The sequence below is a fragment of the Maylandia zebra genome, linkage group LG3 (assembly GCF_041146795.1).
Source record: "Maylandia zebra isolate NMK-2024a linkage group LG3, Mzebra_GT3a, whole genome shotgun sequence".
Lineage (NCBI taxonomy): Eukaryota > Metazoa > Chordata > Actinopteri > Cichliformes > Cichlidae > Maylandia > Maylandia zebra.
Genome location: NC_135169.1, coordinates 12,787,457 through 12,808,097, shown reverse-complemented (window position 1 = coordinate 12,808,097; position 20,641 = coordinate 12,787,457). Strand labels below are relative to the sequence as shown.

Sequence of the window (20,641 nt, the reverse complement as noted above, 5' to 3'; positions counted from 1 at the left end):
TCAAATATGAATAATTTTGCTCTGATATTTCATGCACCATTTTGAATCACATTCTGTTTCTCTGTTTGTGCATCGTTTTATTTAAGATACTAAATGGGTTTATAAACAGTGAGTGAGTTAAATCCTGCAGGTCTGTGCAGTCACTCTGTGGTTTTACTCAGAATATTAATTAACTGCTTTAATTTGTTTCACAAAAACACATCTTATTATTTTCAAGTCCAAATGTCACCAGGATGCAGTAAATCTTTTGACTCTTAACAGCAGCAATAAAAATCAGTTCAGCTTCAAAATGACTTGATGCTTCCATCAATCTCTAACTTGATGTGTTTATGTGAACAGTTCCCAATAAGCCCACCGTGATCCTCGAACCATCCTGGCCTCAGATATACAGCAGTGAGACAGTCACTGTCAGATGTGAAGGAAGTCAGTCGATGTTTGTATGGAGAGATGGCACAGTAATCAGACCTCGAACATCTGAATACAGAATCAGCAGAGCTACTGAGTCTGACAGTGGAGGATACAGCTGCTGCACCATGAATCTTTCAGTCTGCAGTGACACCATCACACTGACTGTATCATGTAAGTTGGACACATTTCATTGAGTCATATTGTTCTTTGTTTTAGTTTAGTAACAAAATCAGAGAAAATCGTAACAAACATTAAACACAGATGTGATGATCTCAGTTTCTTCAGTACCTGCACATGTGTAGTTTCCACCACTGCAGCTCAGAATTATACACAATTATTTTGTTTTTATAATTTATTTGAAGTTGTGGATCAAACATGATCAATAAATACAGAATAAGCAGAGCTGCTGTCTGACGATGGAAATACAGATGCTGAAAAAAGAAAAGGCTGATCATCAACAGAGAAGAGTTCTGTTATCACATCACAGCCCTGGTTGGGGTCGGGGATAGCATACAGTATGAAAAACATCTGTGTGAATTATGAATGATAAATGCTGCTGACTGTGCACTGGTTATGCATCTTTATGCATATATATTTATATGATCATGATCCTTAAAACAAACATTTAAATAAAAAACAGATTAACAAAAAATCTGAAAATAAGAGTGACCACAATCAACTGGCCTCAGATCAGCTAACAGTGTATAGTTCGCCTGTCTCTGCATTTAGGAGTACAGTTTGGTGGCTGAGCATAAAAACAGTCTCACCTGATTCTTGATTCACTCGGATAAAGTTTTCATCATGTTATATACATCCAGCGTTAGCTCCTGGCTCTCTAGCTGGCTAACAGTTAGCTGAGATACCTGTGCTGTCCTCATGTGTGCTGCTGCCAGTTGTTGATTCTCATCAAATTTGCTTTGAAGACACTTTTTTTTCTTGTGCTGTTGGTGCCTGTTTGCATCAAGTGTGATGATCACACTGAGATCAGGGACCGACCTACCTGAGAAACCTGAGATCTATTATTGAACTCCATCCATCTTCTTAACCCATCATCCAGGGTCGTGACCTATTAAGCACTTACTGAAATAAAAAAAATAATTATTATGAATTAATAAAAATAAATTGGATTTTTTTAAATTACTATTGAGTTTTTATGTTGAAATCTTTATTTGTTATATAACAAAGTTTTTCCTGAAGCAACTGACAGTCTGATATTTGTCTTTCCTGTAACATCAACAGCAAGTAAACCCAGAGCCACACTGACAGCACAAAGTTCAATCATACCAGCAGGGGGCAGTGTGACACTGAGCTGCTCTGTGGAGGGCTCTGCTGGCTGGAAGTTTGACTGGTTCAGACGTGATTCAGAGTTTTCTGGAGCTCAGAAAATAGGAGCTGGAACATCAGAGCACACGATCAGTATTTCAGAAGGAGGCATCTATTACTGCAGAGGAGGGAGAGGAGATCCAGTTTTCTCCACAGAGGACAGTGCTGCAGTTACAATTCAGAAACAAGGTGAGGGTGAAATTGTGTTGTGAAAAAAAACAAACAAACAATGACTACATTAAAGTAACCATTTATAAATATATTTTTTTCAGTTTAATATTTGTTTTTATTTATTTGTTGAACAGTTTTGGCTGCTGTGAAACTGCAGCACAGCTGGTCTCAGATATTCACTGGTGAGACAATCACTCTCAGATGTGAGATTCAGGGAGGTGAAGGAAAGGTGTGGAAATATGAATGGACAGCACCCAACACAAACAGCCCTCCAACATCCAGTGAATACAGGATCAGCAGAGTTTCAGTGTCCCACAGTGGAGACTACAGATGTCGGGGTAGCAGTGACTATCTCTTAACAGGATGGAGTGATGCCTTCAGACTGACAGTTTCATGTGAGTTGGACCATGATTCATGCTGACATTTCATGTTTTCATGTTTACATCTGTCTACTACTCTTTAGTGTTCCTTCGAAACTGAACTGGTATTTGAAGTTTGAATATTTATTTTGTTGTTAATTAATTAATTTTGTTATTGTTATTTTCCCCAAAGTAAATGATAACATGATGTATGTTTTCCTGTATCTTCAACAGCAAGTAAACCCAGAGCCACACTGACAGCACAAAGTTCAGTCATACCAGCAGGGGGCAGTGTGACACTGAGCTGCTCTGTGGAGGGCTCTGCTGGCTGGAAGTTTGACTGGTTCAGACGTGATTCAGAGTTTTCTGGATCTCAGAAAATAGGAGCTGGAACATCAGAGCACACGATCAGTATTTCAGAAGGAGGCATCTATTACTGCAGAGGAGGGAGAGGAGATCCAGTTTACTACACAGAGGACAGCAGTGACGTCACAGTTGTGGAGACTTGTGAGTTTGAAACTTTCTGTTATTTAAGTTTGTCATGTGTTTCATACAAATGTAGAAATAAACATTGTGGCATCAACTCCAAAAAAAACCTGCATATTTATCGCTCATTAGCTGCTGTTAGTCTTCAAATTGTGTTTAATATTTGTATTAAATATTTTTGGCCTCTCTTTCTAAATGCTTCTTTATCCTAAACTGACTTTAAGTGGACATGAAAGACTGTGTATTAAGCCATAGAGCCATAAAAACAAACAAACAAACAAACAAACAAAAATAAAGGTTAATCCTGAACATGTTGTCATCCGAGGTCATCAACAGCTCAGCTAACATCAGGTCAGATCAGGGTCGGTAACCCGCGGCTCTTCCGCCCCTCAGCTGTGGCTCCCGCAAACTTTGGGTGAAAAAATTAAAAATAAAAGTCCCACACAACATCCCCAACATCTACAGGAGGAAGTTTACAGAGTGAGAAAAAGAAAAGTGTGTTTATAGCAGCAGCTACTGCAGCCAGAGAGAGTCTGACAGGCCCAGCTGTGAGCCACATGTTAGTATCCAGCTGTTCACTGTGTTCACTGCCTCCAGAGGAAGAAAGTGTGCTGCTGTGACCTTCCCACGCCTCTCTCCATCTCTGCACTTTGCCGTAAGTTGACCCAGAGCAGAAAGCTAGTTAGCAGCTACGAGCCAAACTCAGAACACTGAGCATCAGCCAGAGGTCTCCGTGGGTCAGAGCCGTGGATCTGGAGAGAAACCTGCCGTTCTGACACTCATGTCAACATGACAAAGTCTGCTTTCCATAAGGAGACAAATTTGTGTTGAAAGTGTTACAAATGTGCACGATATGATCAACAAGCAATGATTTGTGACTTGAAAGCAGCTCACATTTGTGGATCTGTGTGAAGCTGGCAGTTAAGTTAGACTCAAAACCCCACGTGGGCACGAGACGTGATCTGTGCGTGTCAGGTGACTCGTCCACATGTATTTAAGCTGTTGTGAGCTGTGTATTATCACCAGATATGCTGTTATTGTGCAATAAATATCTTTATGTTTTCGACCCTGAGCTGATGTATTTTATACTCAGGGCTGCCCGTGGCTGCATGAAAACAACAGAAGATGATCGCTCATTGAAATGGACTGAAGACATAATTATATACAAAGAGTTTTCATGATTATTCTTCTTATTTTACAATTATTTGACCACAGCTACTTAGACCCCCGGAGAGCAGCCATTTTGGGTTTCTACCTTAGACCCCCGCGGAGTCATCATTTTGCGTTTCTACCTTTAAAAGCCGGAGAGCAGTCAAATGCTGGAAGTGGAAGCTAAATTGGCTAGTCATTCATATGTATATTAGGTTGTTACCTAGGAATTCTGGAGGGAGGGGAGTGGGGGTGTGTGATTGAGGGGGTGGGGGAGTGGAGTGTTTCAGTTTGCCATCTTAGGGAGAAATCAACACACATGGGTGTATGTCCTTTGTTGCTGACATTTATTGATAAAAACAGTACAAAAAACCAACCATTTGTACACATATGTACAAATAATAATAAAAAGTGAGTGAGTACATTTCAACATTTTCAGCAATCACTCACAATCCTGGCACTGCCATGGTATCTGTCGTCTGCATTTACCACATGTGTATCTGTAGCAGTGAACACATCGCACAGTGGCCTGATTTTTCTTGCATTTGTGTTTGACCTGACACGTGGCCCTTTTTCCAGGGCTCGGTGTGGAGGGTTGTGTCCGAAGCAACTGTTCTTTTCTTGCCTTCTTCGGAGCTACATGAGAGCGAGCCAACTCTGTTGCAAGCGCCACCAGGAAGTCCACCCGTCTTTCCTTCGTCCCGGTGCATGCTTGATACAGCACATGTGCATTCAGTGCTGCCATGTCAATCATGTTATAAAACACGGCAACTGGTCAGCGCCATTGAGTGAGTGAGTGAGTGAGTGAATACATTTCAACATTTTCAGCATATGGCCGCATACGCCGTCAGCGTGGCAGCAGAGGTTGAAAACACCTAAGAAATAAGATAAATTGTTATTTCCAACAAATTCAAATTGTGAGCAATGGGAAGGTCAAACAAAATCACAAATGCATGCATAGATACTAATTATAATTCCAGTATCGCCTCCTCTGTATCAGAATAATGTCTGATCAATTGTGATCAAGGGTATATATATGATACAATCTCACTGCACTTAGCCTAATCCTTCATTGCCCTGAAGAATTCTGTGGTGTACGGACCTCCTCTCCAAGGAAAGAAAATGCAGAGGATACAGAGGAGGAGATACTGGAATTATAATTAGTATCTATGCATGCATTTGTGATTTTGTTTGACCTTCCCATTGCTCACAATTTGAATTTGTTCACACTGCAGATGAGGAGACTGCTTCTCCACCGAAAAAGAGAGCTTGTTTGGGGACTGAGACAGCGAAAGATGGCACAGTGTGGCGTGAAGAACATGTGGGGACCTGTCTCCCTTTCACCCCAATAGAAGCGTACGCTGCAGATGGAGAGCCAACGGCTAAGGCCAAGGTCAGGTCAAACACAAATGCAAGAAAAATCAGGCCACTGTGCGATGTGTTCACTGCTACAGATACACATGTGGTAAATGCAGACGACAGATACCATGGCAGTGCCAGGATTGTGAGTGATTGCTGAAAATGTTGAAATGTACTCACTCACTTTTTATCATTATTTGTACATATGTGTACAAATGGTTGGTTTTTTGTACTGTTTTTATCAATAAATGTCAGCAACAAAGGACATACACCCATGTGTGTTGATTTCTCCCTAAGATGGCAAACTGAAACACTCCACTCCCCCACCCCCTCAATCACACACCCCCACTCCCCTCCCTCCAGAATTCCTAGGTAACAACCTAATATACATATGAATGACTAGCCAATTTAGCTTCCACTTCCAGCATTTGACTGCTCTCCGGCTTTTAAAGGTAGAACGGTAGAAGCCTGGCAATCCCAGTGTTTTAAGACATCTTGTATTGTATTAAGTATATTTATTATCATCTCTGAATTATGGACGATGAATTTTAAAGAAAGAAATCTGAAAAACAATCTGGACGTTAAAATTTGTCCCTCAATGATCAGCAGTTACTCAGGTTTGTGTCGACACATTTGTACAATAGTTTGTGTGAACTGGAGACCTGAAAAGTTGCACACAAATCACTGCACACATCTGTAAATCTTACTTTCTGCTTGTGAATCATATTATACACAGTTGCACCACTTTCAAGGTAAATTTGTTGCCATAAAAACAAGGATATTCTGTCCACCTTCACTCCCTGTCTCTGTAGCTGTAAGTGGTTCTTCAAAGGGAAAATGCAGCTGTTAGCTGTAATGTTAGGATTTGTAGATCACTTTATAAATGTGGAGTGTGTGGAGAACAGGCTGTGTGAGTCAGATACACCGGTGGGCCACCACACATTAAATAAATGTAAACACTGATTTTTAAATCCAACTTCATTTAAAGTCAAAGTGTCACCAGGATGCAGTAAATCTTTCTCCTCTGAACAACAGCAAAAAGAAAGTCAGGCTTCAAAATGACTTCGTGTTTCTATTTGTCTCTAACTGGATATTTTTCTGTGAACAGTTCCCAGTAAGCCCACTGTGACCCTGCAGCCATCCTGGACTCAGATATACAGCGGTGAGACAGTCACTGTCAGATGTGAGATTCAGGGAGGTGAAGGAGCTCAGTGGACGTATGAATGGAGAGCAGCCAAGTTAAACACACCTCCAACATCCAATGAATACAGAATCATCAGAGCTACTGAGTCTGACAGTGGAGGATACAGCTGCCGGGGCAGAAGGGACTATTTCTTCTCAGAGTGGAGTGATATCATCACACTGACTGTATCATGTAAGATCTTTCATCCAGAGTATCTAAATAAGGAAAAAGCACTTCTTCTTTCTTACAGCTTTATAACTGTCTTTCATGTTGGTCAGTAAAATGTTTAGTTTTTATTCCAACAACAAAAACCTGAACAGCAGCTTTTTATTCACAGTGAAGAGAACAAAACATATGAGAGTAACTTCTCTGCTGTGCAGCTCTAATACATGAAAGATGAAATGCAGAACAAATGCTGAATCTGTCTCAGCTGCTCCACCACATCCACTAAGAAACATTAAATCCACTGATTGTTCCTCATGTGTGTTTTTAACTTAGAAATGCAGCAAATTAAATATGAAAGATTAGTGTTGTGTTTGTGTGATAGTTGTACAGTTTGTTGCAGCTTCACCATTAAAGTTATGTGATATTTATTATTTCCGTATTTCCACCAAGTTATTTCAACTGGTTTGATTCAGTCATTGACTTTTGTTCTTTTTCTAAACTGAACTGCAGATAAACCAAAGGCCAAACTGAGAGCTGATAACACAGCTGTTCCAGTAGGGGGCAGTGTGACCCTGACCTGCTCTGTGAGCCCATCATCATCATCTGGATGGAAATACTACTGGTACAGAGATGAGAAATCCTCTGAAGCCCTGACCACACAAGATGCAGTTTTCCACTCAAATGGACAAATCAGTGTCTCACAGGAAGGACTCTACAGGTGCAGAGGAGGAAGAGGAAACCCAGTTTACTACACAGAGGACAGCCAGTCAGTCAGGATTGGGAAAACTGGTCAGTTTAACATGAAGTCCGATAAATTCCTGATTAAGGAGGAAGATGAAGAACAAAAGGCATTAACATTTTTGACATTCATGTGTTTTTATTGTACTTTCTTGAACAGTAACAGCCTCAAACAGGCCTGTTGTGACTCTGTATCCAAACTGGTCTGAGATATACAGAGGAGAGACGATCACTGTCAGATGTGAGATCCATGGAGGAGACACTGAGTGGGATTATGAGTGGGAAACAAACAGCAGGAAATAAGCTCCAAATCAAAATGAATACAGGATTAGATCTGCTTCATCATCCAACAGTGGAAACTATCGCTGTAAGGGCAGAGTGAAAAGTTCACAGCATGAAACAACAGAGTGGAGTGATTCAGTCACACTGACAGTTTCTGACAGTAAGTAGAGTCATAGTTCATTTAACCTGGAAATAGAAACAGTTTGTAAAAACGTGTTTTTATTAGTACATGTTGAGATATTTGATATGTTTAGATAGTCTCACTCTTAAAGTTCATCATAAATATTTGTGAGTCAACATTTTAGTGACATTGAATTCAGAGTTAAGAGACGAAACATTGAGAGCAAATCTTTGTTGAACAGATGAACCCCGTCCTGTCCTCACTGTGTCTCCATCATGGCTGAGTCCTGGAGCCTCAGTAACTCTGAACTGTGAGGTTGAACATCCGTCTGCAGGATGGAGCTTCTACTGGTATAAAGCTGTTGCTGATCTATCAGAGAAATCCTCCAGTTATGAGCTGCTACCTGATGGCAGTGGGACTGCACAGGACTCCTACATCATTCATGGACAGACACACACAGCAGGATATGTGTGCAGAGCTGGAAGAGGAGACCCAGAGTATCACACTGATCACAGTCGACCAAAGTTTGTCTGGTCTGCAGGTCAGTTTGAGGAATTTTAATCTTGTTGATAATTTGAAAGTCTGTAAATCTGGCTGCATGACTATCAGGACTCCTGTGAACCACAGAGAAGTCAAACGTAGATGTTCACAGTGATATTTTGAATCCTAACATCTGTGAGCTTTGTCTCTTAACTGCATGTCGTTTCCAGATGTTCATTCAGCAGCGTCTCTCACAGTGAGTCCTGACAGAGTGCAACACTTCACCTCTGACTCTGTCTCACTGACCTGTGAGGGAAACTTCACTGTGTGGAGAGTGAGGAAGTTCTCTGAGGACGGCCGACTCTCTGTCTGTAGGAGAATGACTGGATCCACATGTGACATCAACACATCAAAGTCAGATACTGCAGTGTACTGGTGTGAGTCTGGATCAGGAGAGTTCAGCAGTGCAGTCAACATCACTGTACAGAGTATGTTATTATACATTTACTTCTTGGATTTTAATGAGTTAGACATCAAATGTGTATTTCTCCCATTATTTTCTTTGTGGCATACAGTATTTTTACCGTAGTCTTTAAGTGTACAAGATCAGATCTTCATGATGAACATTTGTACAATCTGTTCTTATTATTGTTCGTCAGCTTTTTCTCAAAGTGTGCACCAGCTGATGTGACTGAAACAATTGTGTGTGATTGTGTCACAGATGATGGTAATGGTCCTATCCTGGTGAGTCCTGTTCATCCTGTGACTGAGGGAGCTTCTGTTAGTCTGAGCTGCAGTTTGAGAACACAAAAAATACTTTCCAATGTGTTTTTCTATCACAATGACAAACTTATTCAAAATGATCCCCGAGGGGAGCTGAAGATCTCTGCAGTGTCAAAGTCTGATGAAGGTTTCTACAAGTGTCAGTACTCAGGAAGAGAGTCAGCACAGAGCTGGATGTCAGTTAAAGGTGAGCAGGATCAAAACATGTGATGGATTTTTATAAACCAATGACTGAGAAGGAACGTTAGATTGTCTGATTTAAGTCTCAAAGTCAGTTGGCTCTATTTTATAAATGCATTTATTTATAAGATTATAATTTATTAATAATTAATTGCTATTTGCTGTTACAGTAACTGTGTCAGGAGCTGACAGCTCTTCATCTCCTGTGTGGTTGATGGTTGGACTGGTTTGTGGAGTCTCTCTCATTATTATTCTCCTGCTCTTGTTGCATCGCTGCAGACAGTCCAAGTGTAAGAGCCTCTTTTCTGTTTTTATTATTATTCATATTACATTAGGAATCTTTCAGGGTTACTAAACTAAATGACGACTTTATTGTAGAAATTAAACTCAGTACAAATCCAAATTTAAATAAAAGTTGGAAACCACATTTCTACAATTCTTAGGAAAACAAACTATGAGGAAGGATGTGACAAAGCAAAGGAAAACTGAGGCAGTTTATAAAACACATGATAATGAGATGATGAGTAACAGGTGTTAACTAACTAACTAAAGCCTCTTTTCCATTAGTAATTACTCAGATCGACTGGTTTTCCATCATGCTCAAGTACCACCTAATGTGTGTGGTCATCGTCATAGTGACGTGGTCGAGCACCCCATGACTTAATTAGTATTTGTCACAAATGATACAACAAAGGTGAACATCACGGCGATGATATACCTGCTGCTCGGTCATCTTTCTATAGACTCGGGGCCACGGTGTTGCTTGTGTAGCCATTTCTGGGTTGCCGGGTTTCAAAAATGGCTTCTTTGTTTTTTATCAACAAGACGCTCTCGTAACTCATCGAGTGATGCCACTGACCAGTCAATCGGTGGCATGTACTCTATTGACGTCACATTTGGGATCACCTCGGATCACTTGGAACTCCGGCTGAGTAAATACTAAAATGGTACTACTGGATCTGATGGAAAACCCTGAAAACTGTGTTTTAGTTACTAATGGAAAACATGTTAACAGAATGACACAAGAAACAGGGGAGAATAAAACAGGAAATGACTGACACTGAGACCTCGAGTAAGTGGTCAGCACTTAAACCGATCTTTATTATCATTATTAATATTGACTCTTCATTCAGTCTCCATTGACAGGAACATTTCTTAGGTTCAGTTTCATCCAAATAACCAACTGACTACATGCACAAAAGATCAGAAACAAACAGGATTTTACAACCTGATTGTATCTTTAACTCGACTGAAAGAATCCACAAATGTTGTTGTTTCATATCAGAACAACACAAACAGTAACACCATGGTGGGTTCATGCTCTGAAAATATCTGATAGTCCTGTTGTTGACTTAAACACAACTAATGAAACTCTGTAAAAGGTTTTTCTGTTTTTTCATTTATCTTTGAAAAATGTGTCATGTTGGTTTTCATGTGTGAGCCACTGAAACACTGGTGCAGTACATCATGTGAAAAGCACAGAGCAGCTAGAGATGAAACAGTCTTTTAATTTAAGGAAACTGGCACCATGTCATTGGTTTACAATTGTGTAACTAAAATATGAACATTTCAGCAGATAAACCCCCAGATGTCATTTACTCTAATATTGAACTGGAAAACTTTGGAAATAAGTGTGAGTACACAAAACATATACAATGTAGAAGAAAAGCCTGAAAAGTTTTTGAAAAGTTTAAAAATGTATTAAATGTTTTTCTTTTGTGGATTCGATCATCTTCACAGGGAAGCATCACAAACCAGAGCAGAGTGCTGTTTACTCTGAGGTGAAGACAGCAGCTGCAGGTACAGTCACAACAGTCTCATTCAGTGTTTGTACTTGAATGTGTCATCACATCATTATATTGCAGGTAATTATAGGTCAACATGGAGTTTAGTTATTCACTTACTAATCAGTGTTTCAGCTTTACTGAATCACAGCATCCACAGATTCTGACCCAGACCTCAATCACAAAACACACACATGCAAAGCTGAAGTGTCACAGGCAACAAATGATTTTTACTTAGATTTCTTTTCCTGTAGTTGTAAAAAGTTTAAATTCATGTGTATCCCACATGTTTGTATCATATCTGTGCTGAACAAATGTGTGCTGAGCTCTGACGTCTCTTTTAGAGGACAGTCTGATGTATGCTGAGGTCAAACAGCCCAAAAAAGAAAAAGCCAAGAAAAACAAAGGTGAGCAAAGTCTGCCATCATCTCCACTGAATATTGTTCAACATGTTTATCTGCTCTTACAATGTAAATCTGTTTATATTAATATTTGTATTTAGGTTTTCATGCGTACTAATTACTTGGTTAATAAAATCTAGTTCTATCTTTGCATCAGTGGAGACATCCAGTTTCCTCCTGGTTAATGATATTATTGTTTTCAATGATCTTCTCTTCATTCACAGGAACATCAAGTCCTGCAGCTGATGCAGCAGTTTATTCTGAAGTCACATCAGGAAGCTCTCTCAGTAATTCTGCTGCCATGCAGGCTGATTTATTCTTCACATTATTAAATGTCTTCAGCTCATAATATCTTTACATGTTGGAAATCACTTTGTCTCTTTGTGCTTGTCTTACAGGTCAGTGAGGAGAGCTGTAGCAGCAAAGCCAAGAAGAAGCTTTTTATGAAGCCACTCTTGCTCCTCTGCTGCCCAAATATCAGACATGCTCAGCTTTATGTACAGTTACAATATTAAGTAATAATATCCTATAGACTGAGTACTCTCTTATAGCATAAAGCATATTTCTATTTGAAATCTATGCTCTATACATTCAGCTGTTTTTATATTCATTCTTAAAGCTTTCTTTTTATAAAACCTTAAATTTTCCTGTTTCAGCATCAGTGAGAACAAAGTGTGAAATATGTGATCTTAGAAGCTGATAGCTCGAGTTAAAGTCAGCAGTGTTACGTTAGAAAGTACTGTTATGGGCACCTACAGATACTTTTACTGTATTTGTTTAAATATCTAAATGATATAAAAATGATCTGATCAGTACTGTATGGATTTGAATGTAATGAATGTTTTTCTTGTTTTCTTTTTTTTGATTTGTCTTAAACATTTGTAACAATTTCATGCATTTATAGTTAGAAGTTTGTTCCTGCTAAATGAATAAATAACAACAGATGATCGTGTGTCATTTACCTGTATATTTTCCATGGTGTTCATCATAAAATAAAGGAAGAAAAACTTAATTCAGACAGAGTAGCGATCTACAGAATTCCGAACTGGAAGATCATGTTTATAAATCACATTAATCCATAAAGAGACACGTTCCCTTTATTCACCTGGTTTTAGGTAATTCTAGTCATTAATAACTTGAGAACAAACATGTCAGTACTTAAGATCAACATGTGAAGCAAACTCAACCTCCCAATGTCTTCTGCAGAGATGAGCAGCTGTGATAGCCAGTGTTACTGTGGGACAGTATGTTTGAGGTCAGTTAAATTACACACCTTCCTGCTATGTGATGTTACACCATCCTCACCACCTCACTGCGCCTCGTCCTCACATCCAGCTCTGTGATGCCAAAACAGCAGCAAATGATCAGAAACAGTCAGTCATCAGCAATGTCCTATATATGAAGCACAACATGGTTAATTAACAACTGCACGATAGTGAACAATGAACAAACACAAGGAAAAATGTCTACTGTGTCAAAGCTGACCCATCACTCAGTGGAGATTTGATTTAATAACTAACCAATCAGAGATGTTAGAGTTGTAAAAATGAGTGAAAGTCTCCTTCATGTGACTTACTTAACTGTGAAGCTGTGGTTTGTTTACTGCTGAGCTGCTCGTGTACAGTTTCCAGCCTATTGCAATCGGTCTTTTTGATCAACAGCACCAGAGCGCCTTCTACTGACTCAATAAGACATTAGCTGAGTTCTGGTTATTTAATTTTAACCATGTCAAACTCATTTTACATCACAGGCCACATACAGCCCACTTTGAGTTTATGTGGATGGGACCAGTGAAAGTAATGTTTCAATTACACATGTAATCCTGAGATAGTTTATATTAAAAAAAATAAATGAAGTGCTAGTCTTTGTGTTTCAAATTTTAAAAAGAAATTTTGTAATATTACAGAAATCTATTATTTGATTACTCAGGTGTAGCTTGAAGGGCCAAGAAAATCTTCGTCAGTAGGAAAATCTTTAAAACTCATGAAAAAACAATTAAAAGTTCAACATTTCTGTTCTTCACATTTTCCTTCCAATAGTGCCATCTAGTAAGGTGGACTGGAGTCTGGCCCCCAGACCTTATGTTTGACATCCCTGACTTAACCTGTCACATTGTCATATTTACATTATCACGTTGTATCATGTATGAGAGGTAAATTCATATAAACCACTGTGTCAGCCTAGATCCTTTCTATCTGGAATAGCTGGTTTGGGGTTTTTTTGCACTTCAAGTTTTGTTATAATCAGCTAGAACAAAATTATTCAAATTATTTTAATGAAAATATAGACCAGTGGTGGCCAAAACTTAGATAAAGTCAGTTATGGGTCAGACTTTAAACTGAATAGAGACATGGCCATTTTACTTATCAAAACCAACCTTTAACCACTATTCACCAGCCCTCCTTTATTGGGTATAACATTGCTTTCCTGAAGCTCAATCATGATGATCAGAATTTTTCAGTGTCAGTTAAATTATAATTTATGGCAAAGCCAATAACAGCAGAATGATGCACAGCACTGTTTTAGTTTCAGAACCACATAAAGACTGTCCATTTGAAATTAAGCAATTAAAACAGCAAAATTCATTACAGATGTGAAAATAAAAAAATCACTGTCCCTCCATACACCTTGTTCTTGTGCAGAATCAACATATCAGGTACTTAAATCCAAGAGTGGAGAATAGTTTGTACTGTGTCACATAGTGGGATCCATGTGGGAAGCCATGTTTACACTGATATTGAACAGAAGTGTTCTATATATGAAGCACCACGTGGTTTATTAACAACTGCAGGATAGTGAACAATGAACAGACACAACGGAAAATTTACTGTGTCAGAGCTGACTCATCACTCAGTGGAGATTTGATTTAATAACACAAACCAATCAGAGATATTAAATTAGAGTTGCAACAAGAGTGAAAGTCATCTTCGTGTTACTTACTTTTCTTTCTTTTCTTTTTTTTTTTACTTAAATAAAGTCAGATTAAAAAAATGTTTTTTACTTTTTTAAGTAGCAGACTTGGGGAAATGTTGATGGCAGCACACAGAATATGGAAAACTAAGCAGCCAAATCTGTGAAGTTGTGGTTTGTTAACTATTGTGCTGCAGGTGCACAGGCCGTCTGTTGGAGCCACAACAGCACTATGGTTCCCTCTACTGACTCGATAAGACATTACCTCAGTACTGACAATTTTTTAGCAAATGGATGTTAAACTCATTTTAAGTCTATAGTGTTCACATTTTTTCAGAAGGAAGTACAAGAAAAATATCTGTCATTTTAAAAAGACTTGATTTGCTTTGGCACTTGAAATTACAGGTTACAGCCCTATAGGGGCACCTAGGTGCATCATAAAGGGCCAAGAAGATCTTTACTAGTAGGAAAATTATAAAACTGACAAAAAAACAAACAAAAAAAAAAAAGCCAATTAGATATGCACTTAAACATGCTGAATATGTTTATGATTAATTTGCTGCTTTTCTATCAACCTGAGATTTGCTTTTTTTTTTACTGGTGGACAATGCACCCACTCTTATTTTGAAAATTCAGTCACTACTTACCTTTCTCGGGTGGACGATCGTTTTTATGAAACTCAATCATGATGATCAGAATTTTTCAAAGTTGAATAATTATTTGTGGCAAAGCAGATAAGAAACATCCAAACACAGTGTATCACTTTATAAGTATCCCTGCATTTAGATACAGCACCCTGGGTTCCTTCCCCCTTAATCTGTGTTATTATACAAAACACACAAAGCCCACTCAGTCAACTAAGGGTAATAATTCGGCCCAAAAGGTATTTCTAAAACATTATACACATTTACATTTGTGGGCTCACGTGAACAGAGAATAAAATAAAAGCCAGCAATAGCCAAGTAAACTAACCCTTTGGAGCCCTGAGCAGCAGATTGAGTATGATATGTTAACAAGCACCGCCCTTGCAAGTGAGCAGTACTAGAAGGAGTTACTCACCCCAACCATCACTTCTTTATTGTTGCTATCAAACAAACGGTTGCTGCAGAAGAGGGAAATAGTGATGGGAATTCCAGCTCTTTTTAGAGAACCGGCTCTTTCGGCTCCCAACCGGGTCTTCAGGTTGTTTTGTTGCTTTAATTAATTTATTATCAACAACAACATAAAATTATGATCAAAAGGAATTACTGTAATGTAATTAATGTAAAAAAAATCTTGGTTTTATTTATATATGTTTACACATATGTACAAACTCCAAAACACTTATAAATTCCAAACCACGTACAGAGCTACCTAGATCACTTAAATTACACAATTGAAAGCATATGTGTATTGTTTGTGTATTTATACACAAGCACTCATATATATTCAAATAATACAAAAAAAATTTTCATTTACCTGTTACTACCACACACCAAATCCAGTCGTTGGTACTTCCTGGCTTGTGTAGCCACTTGGTAACAAAGGCTCAACACTGCCCCTAGCATCCTGGAGCACTTGTTTTGGAGTTTGAACGTGCTTTTTCTCTACAGGCCACCGTAAATATACTTTTATTTATTCACTCCATATAAAATGTTATCAATAAATTATAAAATACAAAAAACAACTGTTTACATTTCAACTTTTAACCATTTAAATTTTCAGCTTTATCCTTATAAACAAATTTAAAGTGAAACAACAAAAAAAAAAAAACACTGCAAACCACAACACAATAAAATATAAATAATATAATATAAAATATGCAAAACAAAAAGAAGATGCACATTCTCTGTCATATAGACCTGGGATGATTTTTTGGGAGTGTTTTCCTGCTTGGAATTGCATACATAGGATTCACTGCATGAATAAACTTTCTGAATCCTTTATCATCCGCAACTGAAAATAGTTGTGGATGATTACTATACCTTTCTAAGGCGATGGTGTTGTCCCTGGCTCTCTTTCTCTCTCTTTCCCTCCCCCTCTGTTCCTGTGCTACTGGGGGTGTAACTACCGCTGGTGGAAAATATTGTGTGACTATTTCTGTGTGTTGGTGACGACATAGCTGCAGGATCATCTCTGCACTTAAAAATAATAAATGATCTAATTTTTTTCCATCAGGCTGCAGAACCAAGAAGAAGAAAAGTTGAAGGCAAATGGTTGCTGTGCTCCAGATGACAACATGTTTTGGCCCTGATAGCTGACAGCACAGAGAGATTATAATGACACTGTGGGATGAACAAACAGAATACAAAGCAACATTTTAGGAATATTTACTTTATTATTATCAGATATGCAGGTCTTTACCAATAAGTCCTGATATCTAGCTTCTGTTTTTGAGCTTCTAGAAAGATTTTTTTTTATTAACACTACAAACTATAATAAAACTGCAAACAATGAACTTGTGCTGATAATCTTTTAGAGTTAATTCAGTCATATTGTAGGTAACACAGCAAAGTATCTTCTGGTTTAATTTTCTACAAAAATTAATGATTTAATCAGATGCTCGGATTCCCTTCAGATTAAATGTTTTTCTTAAATATGCTGTGAGGTAATAAATCTATCAATTTAAATGATATTAAATTTGTTGACTGAATGTTTTTTGTCATTAGTTACAGTTCAGCCACACAGTGAGTCATTTCCTGAGTTTGGGCTTACAGCAAAACTTAAAAACAGATTTCCAGCACAAGATGAGAACATTCACAGATCTATTCTGAGGTCAGAGGAGCCTTTCAATTATAGACCTACATGAGGATATTTGAGCACACGGTAAAATATGTTTTTGTGTTTTTCTGCAGCCTAAAGGAAGAATTTCAACATAATTCCAATGATAAAAAAATCAAACAGCAAATTTATTAAAAAGACTTTATTGAAAATACAAACTCCAAAGTAGAAACTCAGATAAACACTTGGGTGGCTGTAGCTCAGGTGGCAGAGCAGGTCAGCCACTAATCAGAAGGTCGGTGGTTCGATCCCAGGCTGCCTCCTGACGGCATGCCAAATATCCTTGGGCAAGATACTAACCCCGTGTTTTCCTACTGGTGGTGGTCAGAGGGCCCGGTGGCGCCAGTGTCCGGCAGCCTCGCCTCTGTCAGTGCGCCCCAGGGCAGCTGTGGCTACAATGTAGCTTGCCATCGCCAGTGTGTGAATGGGTGAATGTAGTGTAAAGCACTTTGGGGTCCTTAGGGACTGAGTAAAGCGCTATACAAATGCAGGCCATTTACTTGTGATCACTAAGAATTTATAAAACCCGTGAACACTGAAAAACTGCTTCTATTTGTTACTATTATTTAAACTTTTCTTTATCAGCAGATTTCATCATCAATTTTCTTAAAATTCATAATGTTCATAAAATGAATTATAATTAATGAACTCAGTTTTGTATCTGCGGACTGTGTCAGTCTGCTTGTCTGCATCAAGACTCCACGTGGGAAACAAGAAGACATGTGACAGTCAGCTGAAGTACATCTGCAGGATGAACGAGGAAATCCAGAATAATTTATAATATCACTAACCAGAAGAAGAAAACTCCAGCAGGACCAACAGGACACAACAACACAGCCACAACTATGATCTGCAAAGTGTGTCAGTAACTAAGCAACAAAGCAAACTCTCTCTCGCTCTCTCTCTGTGTGTGTGTGTGTGTGTGTGTGTGTGTGTGTGTGTGTGTGTGTGTGTGTGTGTATGAAAGAGTGTTTTTGGTCCTCGTCTATTCTGCCACAGGCTTATATTTATCTAGTTGAAGACCTCGTGGTGTGTGGCCTTATCACCATGAAAGGAGGAAATGCAGCCTGTGGTTTCAGCCTGAAGTCTTCATTTTAGCAGTTGTGTAGTTTTATGTTATCAGCTCACAGCAGAGAGTTAACAAGCAATTCAGACAAAGAGCACAGTGGAAATTTCACTTTGACCTCTGTGTGGATGACACATGTTTATGTGACCTGCCTGTACTGAAATAATAGTAATAATTATCACTGCTTCATTAACTACGCATGGCAGTGTGTGAAAACAGACAAAAGTAGCATCATTGTGGTGATGAGACAGTAAAAGGAAAAACATTTTTATGGGAAAATGTGAAAAGTTTGTTTCTCACGCTGAAAAGCCGCTGTCTTTAAATCTCTGGACATGCTGTAAATTTATGGACATGCTATGTGTGAATTAAATAAAATAATCTCTCTTTCTACCCACAAAATCTTAACTTGTAACACATGATGGTTTGTAATCAAACCTTGACTTCACTCATATTTATCTGTCTGCTGGACGCTGCAGTTACATTAAACTGCTCCATCCAGGATGAGTTTGGTCTGTCTGTGATGCAGAAGCTGAGCCTTTCAGTAAAATCAACATCATCATTCTTCATCAAACAATGTAATAAATCTGTAAATCAAACCAAAGTTGAATTTAAGTACAAGAAAAGTACTTCAGCAGGTAAAACTGTAAAACTGTTAGTTTGGTTGTGTTAGGTTTGTGTTAAGATGACTTTGGCTTTAGTTTCACTGACTGTGGGTCAAACCAGGACTGTTTACTTCTTAATAAAGACACATGATTAGAAATAGTGCAAATATTTCTGTGTGGTATAAGTGTTGGTGACCACATCTGCACCATCTCTGCACTTAAATATAACAATGATGTATTTTTTTTCATCAGCTTGCAGAACTAAAATTAAGAAGGACAGTTGAAGCTAAATGTGTGCTGCCCTGCAGATGACAGCACAGACAGATTATAAGGACACAAATAAAACACACAGAATACAGAGCAACACTTTATTTATTATAATACTTTAAGATATACAAGTGTTTACCAACAAGTCCTGACATCTGGCTTCTGTTTTTGAGCTTCTGCAGCAACTTCTTATTTATTTATTTTTTAAAATTAAAAATCACTATAAATAGATATAAATATAATAAAACTACAAACAATGAACATGTGGTGGTAATCTTTCAGAGTTAATACATCATATTGTAGGTAACACAGCACAGTATCTTCTGATGTAGTTTTCTACACACAATCAGATGCTCAGATTGTCTTCAGATGAAATGCTTTCTTTAATATGCTGCCAGGTAATAAATCTATAAATGTAAATGTTTTCTTTGTTAAATTTGTTGACTGAATGTTTTTGTTTTTGTGAAGAACACAAGTCTTTAGTTACAGTTCAGCCACACAGGGAGTCATTTCCTGAGTTTGGGCTCACAGCCAAACTTAAAAACAGATTTCCAGCACAAGATGAGAACATTCACAGATCTATTCTGAGGTCAGAGGAGCCTTTTAATTAAAGACCTGCATATTTGAGCCAACAGTGAAATGTGTTTTTATGTTTTTCTGCAGCCTGAAGGAAGATTTTCAACATAATTCCTCTGCTAAGACATCAAAAGGAAAAACACATTCATTAAAGAGACTCTACTGAAAACACAGACTCCAAAGTAGAAACTCAGAAAGAAATACACTTATCATCCCTGACAAGTTAGAAAACCTGTGAACACTTTCTCACACAGTTTTTTATCATCACTATATTACATATTCATAAATTCATAATGTTCAAAAGATTTATTATAATTAATGAAGTTTTGTATCTGTGGACTGTATCAGTCTGCATGTCTGAATCAACATGGGAAATAATTTCCAGACTGAATAATCAGGTTGTTTAATTTCAGAAAGATGAAAAAGGACACAAGAAGACACGTGACAGTCAGCTGAAGTACATGCAGGATGAACAGGTACAGAATAATTTATAATATCACTAATCAGAAGAAGAAGAAAACTCCAGCAGGATCCACAGGACACGTCAACAAAGACAAAACTATGACCTGCAAAGTGTGTCAGTAACTAAGCAACAGATCACCCTTGTATATCACAGAGAAAGGTAGGAACACAAAACAGGAAAGAAGCTTAAATGTTTGCAGTGGACAGGAAATGTGAACACGTCACACGACTGCTGTGGTCAAAGCTACAGGAGCTGTTTGAGGTTGGTGTAAAAGGAAGGAAGCACAGAGAGGTGATAGAAGGAGGAGCTGAATATAAACTCTGGTCTTATCTACATTAAGTGCAGCTTCTCTTTGTTCTGCATTTATTATCAATGCAAAGTCGAACACTTTGAGATTAGATGCAGATCAGCGTGCAGGGCTGGACGTGAGGATGGGGCACTCTTTGCTCTGTTTGCTGGGGTTATTCTGTGAGTACAATACACACCTTTACTGTTTGAATGGCAGTGATGAAGGAAAATGTTTCTCACTGGTGACAATTACACTGTATCACTGCTTTGACCTGTTTACCTGACAGCTTGGTATGAGCAATAACTGTGCCATGTTAAAAATTACCTTTTGAAAGCC

At 38.3% G+C, this 20,641-nt stretch overlaps 1 protein-coding gene, 1 long non-coding RNA gene and 1 other non-coding gene across 4 annotated transcripts in view; all 3 read left to right on the top strand.

The window, feature by feature from the left end:
• The window catches only part of LOC112429839 (uncharacterized), a 173,038-nt gene that overhangs the window by 31,937 nt on the left and 120,460 nt on the right, over positions 1-20,641 (top strand). The window lies entirely within an intron of this gene.
• LOC106676648 (uncharacterized) lies at positions 8,608-9,418 on the top strand. 2 transcript variants are annotated; one of them, XR_013095467.1, is made up of 3 exons: positions 8,608-8,712; positions 8,946-9,194; positions 9,370-9,418. It is a non-coding gene; the product is annotated as an uncharacterized LOC106676648 (transcript). The 2 variants fall into 2 exon arrangements; XR_013095466.1 differs by having other exon boundaries at positions 9,358-9,383.
• On the top strand, positions 11,317-11,999 carry LOC143414790 (uncharacterized). The gene is made up of 3 exons (XR_013095465.1): positions 11,317-11,378; positions 11,597-11,659; positions 11,771-11,999. It is a non-coding gene; the product is annotated as an uncharacterized LOC143414790 (long non-coding RNA).